At 36.4% G+C, this 15,059-nt stretch overlaps 1 protein-coding gene across 1 annotated transcript in view; it reads right to left on the reverse strand.

Annotated features, from left to right (window-relative positions):
* CACNA2D3 (calcium voltage-gated channel auxiliary subunit alpha2delta 3) overlaps positions 1 to 15,059 on the reverse strand; it is an 804,577-nt gene that overhangs the window by 219,486 nt on the left and 570,032 nt on the right. The window lies entirely within an intron of this gene.

The raw sequence follows: 15,059 nt of genomic DNA on the forward strand, positions 1-15,059 counted from the left end.
TCAAGATTTCCACTCAATCTTGAGCTGCCTCTGTCATTAGGCCAATGAATTTACCTTCCTAAGACACTGTTCACAATGTTGGACTGGCTGTTGGACTTGGGTGGGGGTGATTTGGGTCTTGGGATATATGGGTGCTCCAGTTGGACTATATGACTTTTTTTTAAAAAAAGGAATATTTTATGATTCCTACTAGATCTGTATCTGTATGTATATTCACTCACAGGACTAAATAGTCCAGAAGTCGGGGGCCCCTGTGATTCTGCCATCCTTACTAAGTAGCTCTCCTGGGTTTTCACTGCTCTGAATGAGGGAATGTTTATATGGTAGGTAATCCTGCCCTCTACTGAATACTTGGGAGAAATCACAATTTACGTTTAAAAACAAAATGTGAGATAGGCTGGGAACATGTTGAAATAGGATTTACATGCTTTCTTCTGGAACATTTCTCATGATTTCATTAAATTAATAAGGTGATAAATTGCTTAGTCTTGGTATGAGGTTGATTTGGTCTAGTGCAAGCCCCTTCAGCTCTTTGGGTCTCAGTTTTCTCATCTGTAAAAGGATGATATGGGACTAGAGGATTTCTAAGATCTCTGATAGTTCTAAATTTATGAATCAGGGCAAAACAGAGCACCGGCGTTAAGGGTAATGAGATCACTGGGAATTCTGAATGAGAATATAGTCCTGATAGAGACCATTGGATTTTGTACATTGGATTTTACATCCAGGACCTTATCTGGGTCTCATGGCAGCCCTATGAGGCTGGGACTAGGGGGAATATTATCCAACAACCTTTTTTAGCTATATACAATTTATTTACTAATTTAGAATTAAACCCGTGTCTTTGGTTTGCCAATGACACCCAGGGTCATACCACCAATGAGTTTCTGGAGCAAGATTCAAACCCAGGGAGCTTACCATTTTCTTGGTTCAACTCAGATGTTGCTAGGCCACTTTGTCCACAAAGAAAGGAGCATTACCCTCAGAATAACCCTAAACTACTCCTGGGAGGGAAGGTCTCATTGACCCCTATTTAATTGTCATGGGGGAGCAGGATTAGGTCATCTCATAGTTAACCAGGGTTTGACTCTGTCTTTGACTTTCAATCAACCAGTAGGTGGTCTCTCTTGGGCCTTTAGATGTACCACAAAGAAGACAAACAGATCCCCCAGGAACTAAGGTCAGTTAGAGCAGATTAGCCATGAGGACCAGGCATAGGGGCTCATGGGGCAACAGGAACCTAAGCTTCCATGGGAGTTGGGAGCCAAGAAAAGAACAGAAACAAGACCAGAAGAACTAGATGACAGGGCTGGTTTTGGATGACAATATTTTTCCCTACAAAGGACTTTTCTTTTGGAAAAGAACAATAAGACTCAAGAATGACACAGGGACAGATTTTGTTATGAGTTTATCTGTGGTGGTTAGTATCATAAAGTACAAAGAAAAAGCCAATGAATTTGGAGTTAGAGAACCTAGTTCAAAACATGGTGTTACAATCTAACCTGTATTAATTTAGAAAAAATTGTTTACCTTCTCTGGGCCTCAGTTTCCCCATACCTTTTTTTTTTGGTGGGGGAGGCTGGTGGATTAGCTGAATTATAAAATCTTTTCTAGTAGTTAAGTCAGTGAGACCATCAGCCTAGCCAGCTCCAACAGAACAAGAGTTCAAGAAGTCCAGCTATCCAGCTTCAGGTAATATTGTGACTAAGTTCATTCAATAAACATTTACTAAAAGATCGATAACAGTAAAATTCTATGTTGGAAAGCATCAAGAATATGGAGGCATGAAATGCATGGAGGTGGTCCACAAGGGGCTCACGAATGACTAGGGAAGACGAGGCACAGGCCTTTCCCTTCTTCTTCAGTAAGTACTTCAGGAATCTGTGACTTCATTTATGGGGACAAGTTATTCATCCATTCAGGTTGTGACCCCTTTCATAAAACCTGACTAAATGGTTCTCATACACTGTGTGACTGATAAAGATTCATCACAAGTTGGCCAGACTTCAGGAATGAACCTTTTGGAATAGTTGGCCCAAAAGACAGTGGTGAACTGGAAAGCATCAGATTGGAGTGCGAATCCTGTGTCAGGGACTTCTTAGCTTTGTGATCTTGGGCAAGTCCCTTCAATTATAAAAGCTTTATATACAAAATGAACTCAATGACCTCTAAGAGTCCTTGCAGCTCTAAGTCTAGGAAGGCACTTCACCTCTTTGTACCTCAGTTTACTTGTCTTTAAAATGAGAGGGTTGGACTTGAAGGCTCCTAAGTTCCTGCCAAAGCTAACTCTCTGTTTCCTTATCTCCTTCTGCTAAACAAAAAATACTAGGATGTCACTCAAGGACTTCCTGTTCCACAGAACATAGAACATAGTTGACATAGCACTTGGGAATCGGGGATCATCTTCAGACCATGACGAGACATTAGAGGAAGATGTCTGTGTAAGCTGACCTCCAAATATGCTTAATTCAATCAACAGTTATTATAACAGGTGGGCACTGCCCTCGGGGATGAGGAAGATAGACAAGAATTGGTCTCACCACTTAAGGAGATGAATACAACACCAACAAACTGCTGCTTGATGATGAGAACATAAGAGACCTTTACAAAATTTTAATATGAGTTCATAAGAGGGAGCTGACCCTTCTAGACAGGAGAATCAGATAAGGTGCTATGAAGTAGGGGATTTTGAACTTGAATGCTCTAGTCTCATCTGGAAAAGGAAGAGGAAGGGAAAAGGGAAGGGGGGAAGGGGGGGGAAGGGGAAGGGGAAGGGGAAGGGGAAGAGGGGGAAGGGAAGAAGCAATTGTGGATCTGCTATATTCTAGGCTGATACCTTGACAAATATTTTCCCATTTGATCTTCATAACAACTTAATGAGATAGATGCATGCATGAAGGTTGGGTAGAAATCAGACAAAGTTAGGGAAGGCTGCCCACAGAATATAAAAACCATAGAACTTCAAAGCTATTAGAGACCCTGTCAGACATCTCATCCTTTTAAAGAGACTCAATAATTGGCTTTCCAGCTCTTGCATCAAAGCCTCCAGTGAGAGGTAGGTCACCACTCCCAAAAGCATCCTATATGGATAGTTCTGACTGTTGAGACGTTTTTTAAAGTGTGCATTAAGTCTAAATTTGTCTAAACTTGTATTCAAGGTGGATGAAATAGAATGAAGAGCGATAAATTGAGGAATCATTCAAGGAGTAAGTTCTAATGCAATATAGTCACAAGTGGTGACAAGTTTACATACTATTGGTATTTTTTAAATAATAAATTCAAGGGAGAAAGAAGAAAAATAGGATAAACTGAGACCAGGAAAGTGAATTGTAGCTAAATGAAAGTATGTCTTAAAAATTGAAGAAAAAAGAATTTGGACTCCATTCCTTGAATAGTAAGGAGTCATGAAGGATTTGGGGTGAGATCTGAGTCAGGTTCTCTATCCCCTGTCTTTAGTTCTTTCCTATGCTGCAACGAGTAGTACGCATTGCAGAAAGAAATAATGGAGACACAGCTCAAATGAGTGGCTATTACAGCATTCCAGACAAAAGCTCTTGAGAATCTGAAATAGAGGGGGTAGTCATGTGAATGAAGTGGAAGGCAACAAATGGAAATTTCATAAGTAAAAGAGACTAAGTAAATTCTCAAACCTGGCATCAAACAAGTTGGCAGTACTTTCCTCTTTCAGACAGGTTGAGTTGAGATGATAGTGATTATTTCTCCATGTAGATTTTATCCTAGGAAGAGGAAAGATCTTATGGCTAGGTATATTTTCAGGTCTCACCCCAATACTGATTAGAGTTCAAACAGTAGGACAGGATCAGAAAATCACACAAGAAGATCACGGTGCAGAAACGGGGCTAAGAACAGAACATTTGGCAATATCAACATTTTGAAGGAAGGACGACAAAAGGCACAGCCAGTGGAGTCAGAGGAGAATTTGGCCAAGAGGAAGAAGGAAGTCCATGAGAAAACTATTCTGAAAATCAAAGTAGAAGAGGAGTGTTAAAAAAGGAATTATATTAAATCCATCAAGAGTAAAAAAAACCAGACAAGAATCAGGATAGGCCCATTACATTTTGCCAAGCATCACTGGGAACCTTCAAGGGACTAATGTTCCACTTGGTTAGAGAAGAGAATAAGTGGGGAATTGAAGAAGTGGCAACATCAAGTGGAGACACCTAGCTTTGGAAGGAGTCTGAGTATGAAGGAAAACACAATGGTTTTGAGGGAAATTGGGGTAAAGTATAGAAGAGACCTCAGCATCTTTGTGGGTAAGAATCAATGGATGGAAAGAGAATATTCAAGAGAAAGAAGGCTCATAGATGAATGATTTAATACTCAAAGTGACCCTCAGAGGACAAAAGGTCTTCACAGACCCCTCTAAATATGAGGAAAATAAGACACATGGAGGTTACAATGATTTACCTAGGTTCACAAAGCTATTACCTGAGGGGCAATTTGACTCAGGTCTTCCTAACTCCAAATAGTGCTCTATCTTCTGGGATACAATTAAAATTGGTGAAGCAATATGCAAGAGAAATGGGATAAAGGGTATGAATAGAAAAGAGAGAAGAACAAATTAAGAAAAATATCCATTGCTCCTTTGAGACAGAAGAGTATTAGGAAAGGAAGACTAAAGATAGGGAAAACATTATATGGAAGAGGAAAAAAAATCATTATCTCATCAATTCCCTATATCAGCTCCATGAAACATCTTCATTTTGCATATGAGGAAACTGAGGCTAAGCAATACAAAGACTTGCCTAAGCCTAAGGTAATTTTCAAAGGAAAGAGCTATGACTTGGGCTTCATCTTTTCCTTTCAATCATGGTGCTCTTCTGTTTCAATCTCTTCTTTTTCACCAGGACTTTACACTGGGTATCCACCATATTTTAGGTGAAATGGGCCACTAGACTATCTGCTAAGAGAGAGAAGGAGTCAAGGGGGACCGAGGGCTTGATTAGGAAAATTGGGGAGATGAGATCACTTCTGAAAATTTTTTCTAAATAAAAACTCCTGAGCATCATGGCTGAGGGCAGATGGCACAAATCTGAAACATATTCTGTCAGTAATAATGCATCCCAAAACCAAATGAGCTATTCCTGAGGGGAAAAGAACAGTATCCAGAGTAGATATTAAGTCAATGAATCCAAAAGTGAATAGATTAGTTAAGAAGCTAAGGAGGAGCCCAATGAGAAAAGATGAATCAACAGAAGTGACTAGGTGAGAGAGGAACAAGGAAGGTCAGGAGGTTAGATCCAAGAAACAGACATTTGTTAACTCAGGGATCTGGATGTAGGGAAATTGGGTTATCAGTCAATTAGTCAAGCAAAAAGCATTTATTAAACCCCAACTATGGTCAGACACTGTATTAGACATAGGAGAAATGAAACAGTTCTTATTCTTAGGGAGACTGCATTGTTAGAGGAGACAGAAATTATAAGTATATCCAGAACAAATATCACAATAAGATCTAATATTTAACCAGCACTTTAAGGTATGCAAAGCATGTTGTATAAGTTGTCTTATTTAATATTGGTGAGAAATCTTTGAGAGAGGTGCCCATTTATATAAACAGAACACACACAAAATTGTGATATTGGGCAAGTCACTTCATTGTCACAGGACTCAGTTTGCTTTATTAAATAAGGCAGTTGGATTAGATGATCTTTGAGAATTTTTTTCAACTTCTTGGTCATGACATTCATATTGCTACCCATCCCTGACTCAGAATGGCCAAACAGAGGATCAAGAGATTGATTTAATCAATTTTCTTATCAAACTTTGACTCTTAAATCTTCTTTTAGACTGTCTTAGGGTCTGAATAGGCACTTGAAATTCCATAAAAAGAGTGAAGTCATTCTTGGTGTTGAGGGCCCCCTCATCCTCCTCTAGGGCTGCCTTTTCCAAAGAAGATATATATATATATATAATGTCTTTGGGGAGTAAAAGAGACAGATTTAGGAAAGAAAACTAGAAGAGAGGTCCAAAGAGTCATACAGTAGAGAAATACAATTTGAATGTTGTGTCAAAACCTGGAGTAAGAAGGAAGGCAGATGAGAAACAAAGGGGCATGTTGAGGCGATAGACTTTTCCTCCCTTGAAAAAGGCATAATGCGCTTATTAATTAGTGTTTTTAAATGTCTCAAAGATGAAAAGTTCTAGGTACACCCTTGGCATTATTATAAAACCCTTTTGATCACTTTAAAACTAAAATAGCTTGGGGATTAAAAAAATAACAACAATTAACCGCCAGCTTTGAAAGCCAGGATGACCTTTATCTTAATCAGTGTCCTCTTTTAAAGGTGGGGCCTTACTATTCGAATTGTGGAAGTTCATAAACAATGGGGGGGGAAAGTTGGTGGTAAGCCAGGGTGAGGTCCCAATAAGTCTGTGAGGATGACCCTGCACTTGGGTTGCTTCAAGAAACACAACAATTGTTTTCTACAACCAGGCCTCTTTGTAAATTAGAGTCTTATAGTCCTTGGATTCCCAAAGTTTTCAGGTCCAAGTAGACACTCATAAGGGCAAAGTTTGGAAAATGCAATGTTGACTTGGTTACCAAAAGATTTCCTCAAGGAAGTCTAGTATGAAAGGTGTGGGATTTAAGACTTAACATGAGATTTAACACAGTCACTCCTAGGTTATGAGTGATATAGATATTAATTTTGGATTTCTGGGCTCACTAATGTTCAGTTTCTGCCATCCCATAAAATTTCTAGTTACAACTCAAAGAGGGGCTCCAAGTACAATCATGCCACCTGATGAGAGGCATGTAAACTTCAGTGCCAAGGAGGTAGATGTCTCTGGGGAGGTAGTAGAGGCAGGGCACAATGTAAGTAAGAATAATAAGGCAACTTTTTGCCTAGCTAAGTCAAGTAAGACTTATTTGGAGCCATCAGACACATCTGAGGTCAAAGTCTAGCACATTGTAACAATGATGAAAAAAATGGGTATATGTATGTATGTATGGATGGATGGATGGAAAAAACACACATATATAAGGAGCCACTTTTTGTTAAGCTCTGTGCTTGATGCTAAAGATATAACTATAAAAGTGAAAATCTTTACCCTGGCTTATGCTCTAATGTGGAAGACAGCATGTATAGTTAAGTGACAATCAAGGAAGGGCATTTTCATCTGGGGAGTAAGAGAGTCCATAAGAGAAGCTATTGATCAGTCAATTGTTGCTCCCTTTCCAGTAGCAATAGAGGAACTGATATGATTTTTTCTTTTCAGAGAAAGAAATGGAAAGGTAAAGGAAGATATAAATATAAATCCGAGTATAAATGGCAGGAGGGCTCGGTAGAGGACTGGTTAAGATGGGAATCATGGTTCTGCACAGATAAACATAAGGCGTCAATGAGAATGAATCACTCAGTCCTATGGTAATGCTTATTACCCAACCTTAATTCCCAACCTCAATACAATCTTAATTCCATTTCTACTCCTAATTCATCCAATCAGTAAGCATCTATGAAATACTGAATATAAACTTAGAAAATAAACAATCATTAAGAACTTTGGAGATGCAAAGAAAATGAATCAAATACTTTCTTCTCTCAAGGAATTAATCCTCTAACAGTTCTATATATCAATTAATCAAAAAAGCATTTATTAAGTATCTTTATCAAGCATCAGGGACTACAAAGATAAAAATGAAATTTTCCTGCCAAAGTACAGAGTTGGAAGAAGAGGACTATATTTGGGTAAGAAGGAAAAATTGGCTGAACAACAGAATAGGCAATGGGGGCAGGGGTGAAAAGATATATAATGGAGTTGGGAAGAAATTCTGGGGTCAAACTGAGAAAGGTTTTAAAGTCTTTGAAGTTTTATTCTTGACATTACAGACAGTAGGGAGTCTAATAGGTAGGGGATCCACATGGTCAGATCTAGGCTTTAGGAAAATTACTTTTGCAGGTGAGTGGAAGATGTCTTGGAAAAGAAAGGGCCTTGAGTTTTGGCTAGACACTAGGAGATTATTGCAATAGTCCAGGAAAATAGTGATGATGGCTGATAAGGGTACATGCATGAGAAGGAAGAAAGGAAGGCATATATATGAGATGTGATGCTAGAGAAAGCAAGATTTGGCAACTGAATGGACGTAAGCTCATTGTGAATAGAATCATTTTCTTCTTTGAACTTGAATCCCTAATACTATTATGATACTTGGCCCACATTAATCCATAGCAAATATTTCTTGAATAACTCATTACTTGTGCAAGTATTCAGAATAATGAATGCTGAAACCATAAACTGGGGCATCTCCTAAAAATGGTGACATCCAAAAGAAATGGGAAAATTTAATCGAGGGCAAATTTAATATGTTATATTTTAAAAGCTGGTATTGAGAGGCTAGGTCATTTAGTTTGAAATATCCAAAAATAGTTAATGATAAAGGATTGAAATCTGATAAAAGGACCAAGGCTGAATCTGAGAGCCATTATTGTAGAGACATCAGTTAAACCCAAGGAAACTGATGAGATCCTCAAGAGACTGTGTTAGAAAAACAAAAAAAAAACAAGTGGGCCAAGACAGAGCCTTGGAAATACCAACAGGTAAAGGACAAGACATAAAGGGCAGCTAGGTGGCACAGTGGATGAGCACTGGGCCTGGAGTCAGGAGGACCTCAGTTCAAATCTGACCTCAGATACTTAATAACTGCCTAGCTGTGTGACCTTGGGCAAATGATTCAACCCCATTGCCTTTAAGAAAAAGGGAGAAGACATGAATGATGTGGATGATGAGCTAGAAAAGGAGACTAAGAAAGAATGCTCATAGAAATGGGAAGGGAACTAAGCAAAAGAACTATCCTGAAAACCTAAAGAGAAGAAAAGATCCTAGAAGAGAGAGTGCTCAAGGGTCAAATGAAGAAGAGAAATTTAAAGGTAAGGGAATTGAGAAAGGACCATTAAATCTGGAAAATGAGAGATTATTAACCATTTTGAAGAGAACCATAAATAAAATTATCAAAGGTTGAAATGCAGAGAGTTGGAGTAAGTGAAGAGACAGTGAAGGAGATGACAAGTGTAAACTTTTTTTAGGAAACTGGTCTAGAAAGGAAGGACAGATATGAGACAATTGTTTCCTTAAGGATGGCTTAATCTACTAAAGGGTTTTCAAGGATGGAGGAGATTTGAACATGTGTGAAAGAAGTAAGGAAGGAACCAGTAGATAAGGAGTGTTTGATAATGAGGAAGAGTCAGAGATAAAGAGAGACAGAGAGAGATACAGAGATGGAGAGAGGCAGAGAGAGCCAAGAGGACACCTAATGAGAATGAGAGAGAAAGAGAATATGAGTCAGGATAATCTACTGGAGAAGAGACAAAGAGATGGAACCTAAGGCATCTATGGCAGCACAGACTGCAGCAAAGAAAAAGGAATCCTTAAAGGAGACAAGAAAGAGAGTAGAGGGTAACTACTGAGAGATTTGCACTGAAGTGAAGGGAAAAAAAAGAGTGAATTCATCTGGAATGGCCTCAGTGTTCTCAGTAAAATAGTAAGATGTAAAATCTTCATATGGGATGATGGAGGGGAAGGAAGATGTGGGAGCCTTGAGGAAAGAAAAGAAGGTTTGAAACAGTTTCTATGAGGAGTGTTCTATGGGATGAATTAAGGAGGAATCATAGAACTGCCTTGTGGGCAAGGCCCAGTTGATCTTAGGTGACATAAATGTGCAGTGGTCCCAGTTAGCATGATTTCATAATTCCCTCCAAATTTGTTCATCAGAAAATGGATATTGATTGAGAGGCAGATGGTGGGTTTACTGCAGGGTTGGAGTTTGGCAAGAGAAGAGCAACCAGAGGAGAATGGGAAGATGAGAGATCTGCAAGTAAAGGCTAGAGATGAGTTAATTTAGTTGAAATTGGGAAGGGATAATACATTAAGGGATTAGGATAATATTTTAAAATTTGTTAGGTGGAGGGGGCAGAGCTAAGGTGGTAGACAGAAGCTGCAAAGTTGCCTGAGTTCTCATCAGTTTCCCTTGGAAACAATGTTAAGTCAAGCTTCTAAAAGCTTGGGAAGGACAGAACTCACAAAAAAGATGGTGGGAAACAAATTTTCAGCCCACGATAACTTAGAAGGATTTCACGAAAGGTCTATCTTAGTTGAGTAAATGGGGAATGTAGTCCAACACAGGCGGTGTCTGGCAAGCTAACAAGAGGCTCTTGGCAACATCACAGATCAGCAACTAAGGTCCCATGGTTCTAGTGTCAGAGCATGTCAGTTGGGAGGCCTCTTGCCCCAGTATAGCAGGAAAATTACCAACCCCAGAAACCAGGACACAACAGGCACAAGTAGGCAGGGTCACCCTAGAGTAGTGGACAAGATGACAGCACTAGGGGCTCTGGTAAAGAAAGCCAATGGCCAGATCCCTGGTCCTCAGTGTAAGAAGCTTGGGACAGTGGCCCCTCCAGTCCTGGGAGCTGAACTAAACTTTAAAAATGAGGAAAAAAAGAATAAGAGAGAGCCCTGACCATAGAAAACTACTATGGTAACAGGGAAGAACAAAACATAAGCTCAGAAGAAGACAACAATCTCAAAATGCTTACAGGGCAAAACTTCATAAGGGAATATGAATCAGTTTAAACACACAAATCCTCTTGAAAGAGCTCAAAAAGTTGTTTTTTTTTAAATTAAGTAAGGGAGATAGAAAAAATGCAAAAAGAAATAACAGTAATGCAAAAGAATTATGGGGGGGGAAGACTCAACAGTTTGAAAAGGCAAGTACAAATATTGACACTAGAAAATAACTCTTTTAAAAAATAGAATTGGTCAAATGGGGGAAAAAATCAACTTAAGAAAATAATTCATTTAAAAATAGAATTGATCCAAATGGAAAAGGTAGCACAAAAACTAATTGAAGAGAATAATTCCTTAAATATTAACAATGGACAAGGCGAAGCTAATGATTCTATGAGCTATCATAAATCAGTGAATGAAAATCAAAAGATTGAAAAAATAGAGGAAAATGTAAGATAGTTCATTGGGAAAAAACACAAAGGAAAACAAATGACCTGGAAAATAGATCTAGGAAAGATAATTTAAGAATTATTGGACTTTCTAAAAGCCATGATCAAAAAAAGAGCCTGAAAAGCATCTTTAAAGAACTTATCAAAGAAAATTACTAAAACCTGAAAGAAAAAGTTATTGAAACAATCCATTGATTACCTCCTGAAATAGAACCCCAAAATGAAAATTCCAAGGAATATTATAGTCAAATTCCTTAACTATAAGGTCAAGGAGAAAATACTGCAAGTAAAAAGAAATTATTGAAATATCAAGGAACCATAGTCAGGATTATACAGGACTTAGAAGCTTATATAATAAAGGATCAGAGGGTTTGGAATATGATGTGATGGAAGGCAAAAGAGCTTGAATTACAACCAAGAATCAACTAACATAGCAAAATTGAGCTTAATCTTTCAGGGGGAAAGTTGGGTATTCAATGAAATATGGGACTTTCAAGTTTTCTTGATGAAAAGACCAGAGTTGAAGAGAAAATTTTATCTACAAATATAAGCCTCAAGAGAAGCATATAAAAGTAAACATAAATAAAAAAAATAAATCTTGATATTCAACTATTTACATCCTACATGGGAAGATGGTACTTGTAACTTTTAAGAATTGTATGTCTATCTGGGTAGAGTATAGTTAGACAGAGGGTGTGGGGAAAAGTTGACTTTGATGTAAAGATAAAAAAATAATTAAGGGGTGAAAAAAAGTATGGTACTGGAAGAAGAGGAAAGGAGAAGGCAGAATGAGTAAATTATATCACATGAAGAGGCATGAAAAACCAATTACATAAAGGGAATGAAGGGAGAGGTTGAGCATTATTTGAATCAGATTTGGCTCAAAGAGGAAATAACATACACAATCAGGTAGAGAAATCTACCTTACCTTATAGGGAGGTGAGAAAGGAAAGGAGAAAGAAAAGGGAAGGAAGGCTGTCAGAAGAGAGGGTAGATTGGAGGAGGTAGTGGTCAGAAGCAAAACACTGGTAAGGAGAAACAGAGTGAAAGGAGAAAGAAAAGTGTATAGGATGGGGGGAATAGGATGAAGGGAAAAAGAGTTAGTAATCATAACTGTGAATGTGAATGAATGAACTAGTCATAAATCAAAAATAGATAGCAGAATTCTATAATATATGGTTTACAAGATACACATTTGAAACAGAAAAATACACATAAAGTTCACTGAAGTGAAAAAAAAAAGGATGGGGTAGCAATCCCAATTTCTGACAAAGCAAAAGCAAAAAAATAGATCTAGTTAAAAGAGATAAGGAAGGAAATTATATGTGGGCAAAAGACAAGGAAGTAATATCAATACTAAACATATATGCACCAAGGTATAGTATCCAAATTCTTAGAGAGAATGTTAAATGAGATACAGGGAAAAATAGGCAGCAAAACTATACTAGGAAGAGACCTCAACCTCTTACACCTCATAACTAGATAAATCTAGCCACAAAATAAGAAGTTAAGGAAGTACACAAAATTTTAGAAAAGTTAGATTTTAAAGACCTCTAGGGGGAAAAATGTTTTTCTTAGCAGTGCATGCTATTAACACACACATACACATACAAATTACCATGTATTAGGAAATAAAAGTCTTAGATAGAAATGCAGAAAGTCAGAAATATTAAATGCATCCTTTTCAGATCAAGATGCAAAAAAGTTAAATGTAACAAAAGGCCATGGAAAAGGTAGATTAAAATTAATTGAAATTAAATAATTGAATCCTAAAGAATGAATGGATCAAACAAACCATAGAAACAAAAATTTCATCAGAGAGGATGACAATAATGAGGCGGCATACCAAAATTTATGGGATGCAGCCAAAGTAGTAATTAGAGAAAATTTTATATCTCTAAATTCTTGTGTGAATAAAATACAGAAAGAACAAATCAATTAACTGGGAATGCAATTAAAAAGCTAGCAAAAGAACAAATTAAAAATACCCAACTAAATACCAAATTAGAAATTCTGAAAACATTGGAATGATTAATAAAATTGAAGATAAGAAAACTAGTGAACTAATAACTAAAACTAAAAGCTGGTTTATATAGACCCCCCAATAAAATAGATAAACCTTTGATTAATTTGATTTCAAAAAAAGAAAGAAGAAAATCAAATTTCCAGTATTAGAAATGAAAAGGACCAATTTACCACCAATGAAAAAGCTGAATGCTAATAATTCTGGCAAGTTATGTGAAATGATGAATATTTACAAAAATATAAATTGCCCACATTATCAGAAGAGGAATTAAAATATTTAAATAATCCATTTTAGAAAAAGAAATTGAACAGTACATCAATGAACTCCCTAAGAAAAAAATCTCCAAGGCCAGGTGGATTTATAATTAATTCTATATTTAAAGAATAATTAATTCTAATTCTATATAAACTATTTGGGAAAAATTATTTGGAACGAATTTTATCAAAATCTTTTTTATGACACAAATAAGCCAGGAGGTCCCTAAACACCAAAAGAAAAACTATAGACCAATTTCCCTAATGAATATTGATGTAAAAAAATTTAAATAAAATTTAAAGAGATTACAGCAATTTTTCGTGAAGAAACTATACTATGATCTGGTGGGATTTATAGTAGGAATACAGGACTGATTCAGTCTTGGAAAAATATTAGCATAATCTACCATATCAATAACAAAATCAACAGAAATTATATGATCATCTCAATAGAAGCAGAAAAAACTTCCAGCAAAATACAGAACCAATTTCTATTAAAAACACTAGAGATCAGAGGGATAAATGAGGCTTTCCTTAAAATGATTTAATAGATATTTAAAACCACCAGTAAACATTATTTGTAATAGGGATAAGCTAGAAGCCTTCCCAATTAGATCAGGTTGAAACAAGGATGCCCATTATCAAAACTATCATTCAACATCGTACTAGAAATGTTTGCTTTAGCAATAAGGAAAAGAAATTGAAGGAATTAGACTACACAGTGAGGAAATAAAACTATCACTTTTTACAGATCATATAATAGTATACCTAGAGAATACCAGAAAATCAACTAAAAATGTGAATTACTAATTTACATGGAGTTGTAGGATATGACATAACCCCACATAAATCAGTAGCATTTCTAAATAATAATGATAATAATAATAATAATAGCAAAGCTCAGCAAGAAGTGATGGAGAAACTCCACTTAAAATAACTTAGAAAACATAAAATATTTGAGAATCTACTTGTCATGACAAACTCAGGAACTAGATGAACAGAATCACAAAACATGTTTCACACACATAAAGTCAGATTTAAACAATCAGAAAAGTATCAATTCTTCATGGATAGGCTGAGTTAAAATAATCAAAATTACAATTCTACCAAAATTAAATTTCTTATTCAGTATCATGCCAATCAGACTATCAAAAATTATTTGATAGATCTAGGAAAAAATGATAACAAGATTAATCAAGAAAAACTTAAGGTCAAAAGAATAAAGGGAAAAAGGCAAAGGAAGGTAGTTTAGGAGTAATAGATCTAAAGCTATATTAAAAATAAGTAATCCTCAAAACCATTTGGTCCTGGCTAAGAAATATTACTGGATCAACAGAACATACAGGTAAATAAAAAACAGCAGTAAATGATTATAGTACTCTACTATTGCATAAACCAAAAGACTCCAGCAACTGGATTAAGAATTCACTATTTGACAAAAGCTGCTGGGAAAACTAAAAAATAGTATGACAGAAATTAAGCTTAGAACAATATCTCACACCTTATGTCACAACAAGGTAAAAATGGACACATGATAAGAGACATAAAAGGTGATACTATAAAACAATAAGGAGTGCAAAGAAGAGTTTACTTGTCAGATATATGGAGAAGGAAAGAATTTATGACAAATGAGAGGTAGAAAACATTATGAAATGCAAAATGGATAATTTTCTATTACATTCAATTAGAAAGTTTTTATGCAAACAAAATCAAAACAACCACAATTACAAGAAAAACTGAAAGTTGGGAAACAATACTTACAGTCAATGTTTCTAATAAAGGCCACAATTCTCAAATATATAG

Source organism: Macrotis lagotis, chromosome 8 (genome assembly GCF_037893015.1).
Source record: "Macrotis lagotis isolate mMagLag1 chromosome 8, bilby.v1.9.chrom.fasta, whole genome shotgun sequence".
Classification (NCBI taxonomy): Eukaryota; Metazoa; Chordata; class Mammalia; order Peramelemorphia; family Peramelidae; genus Macrotis; species Macrotis lagotis.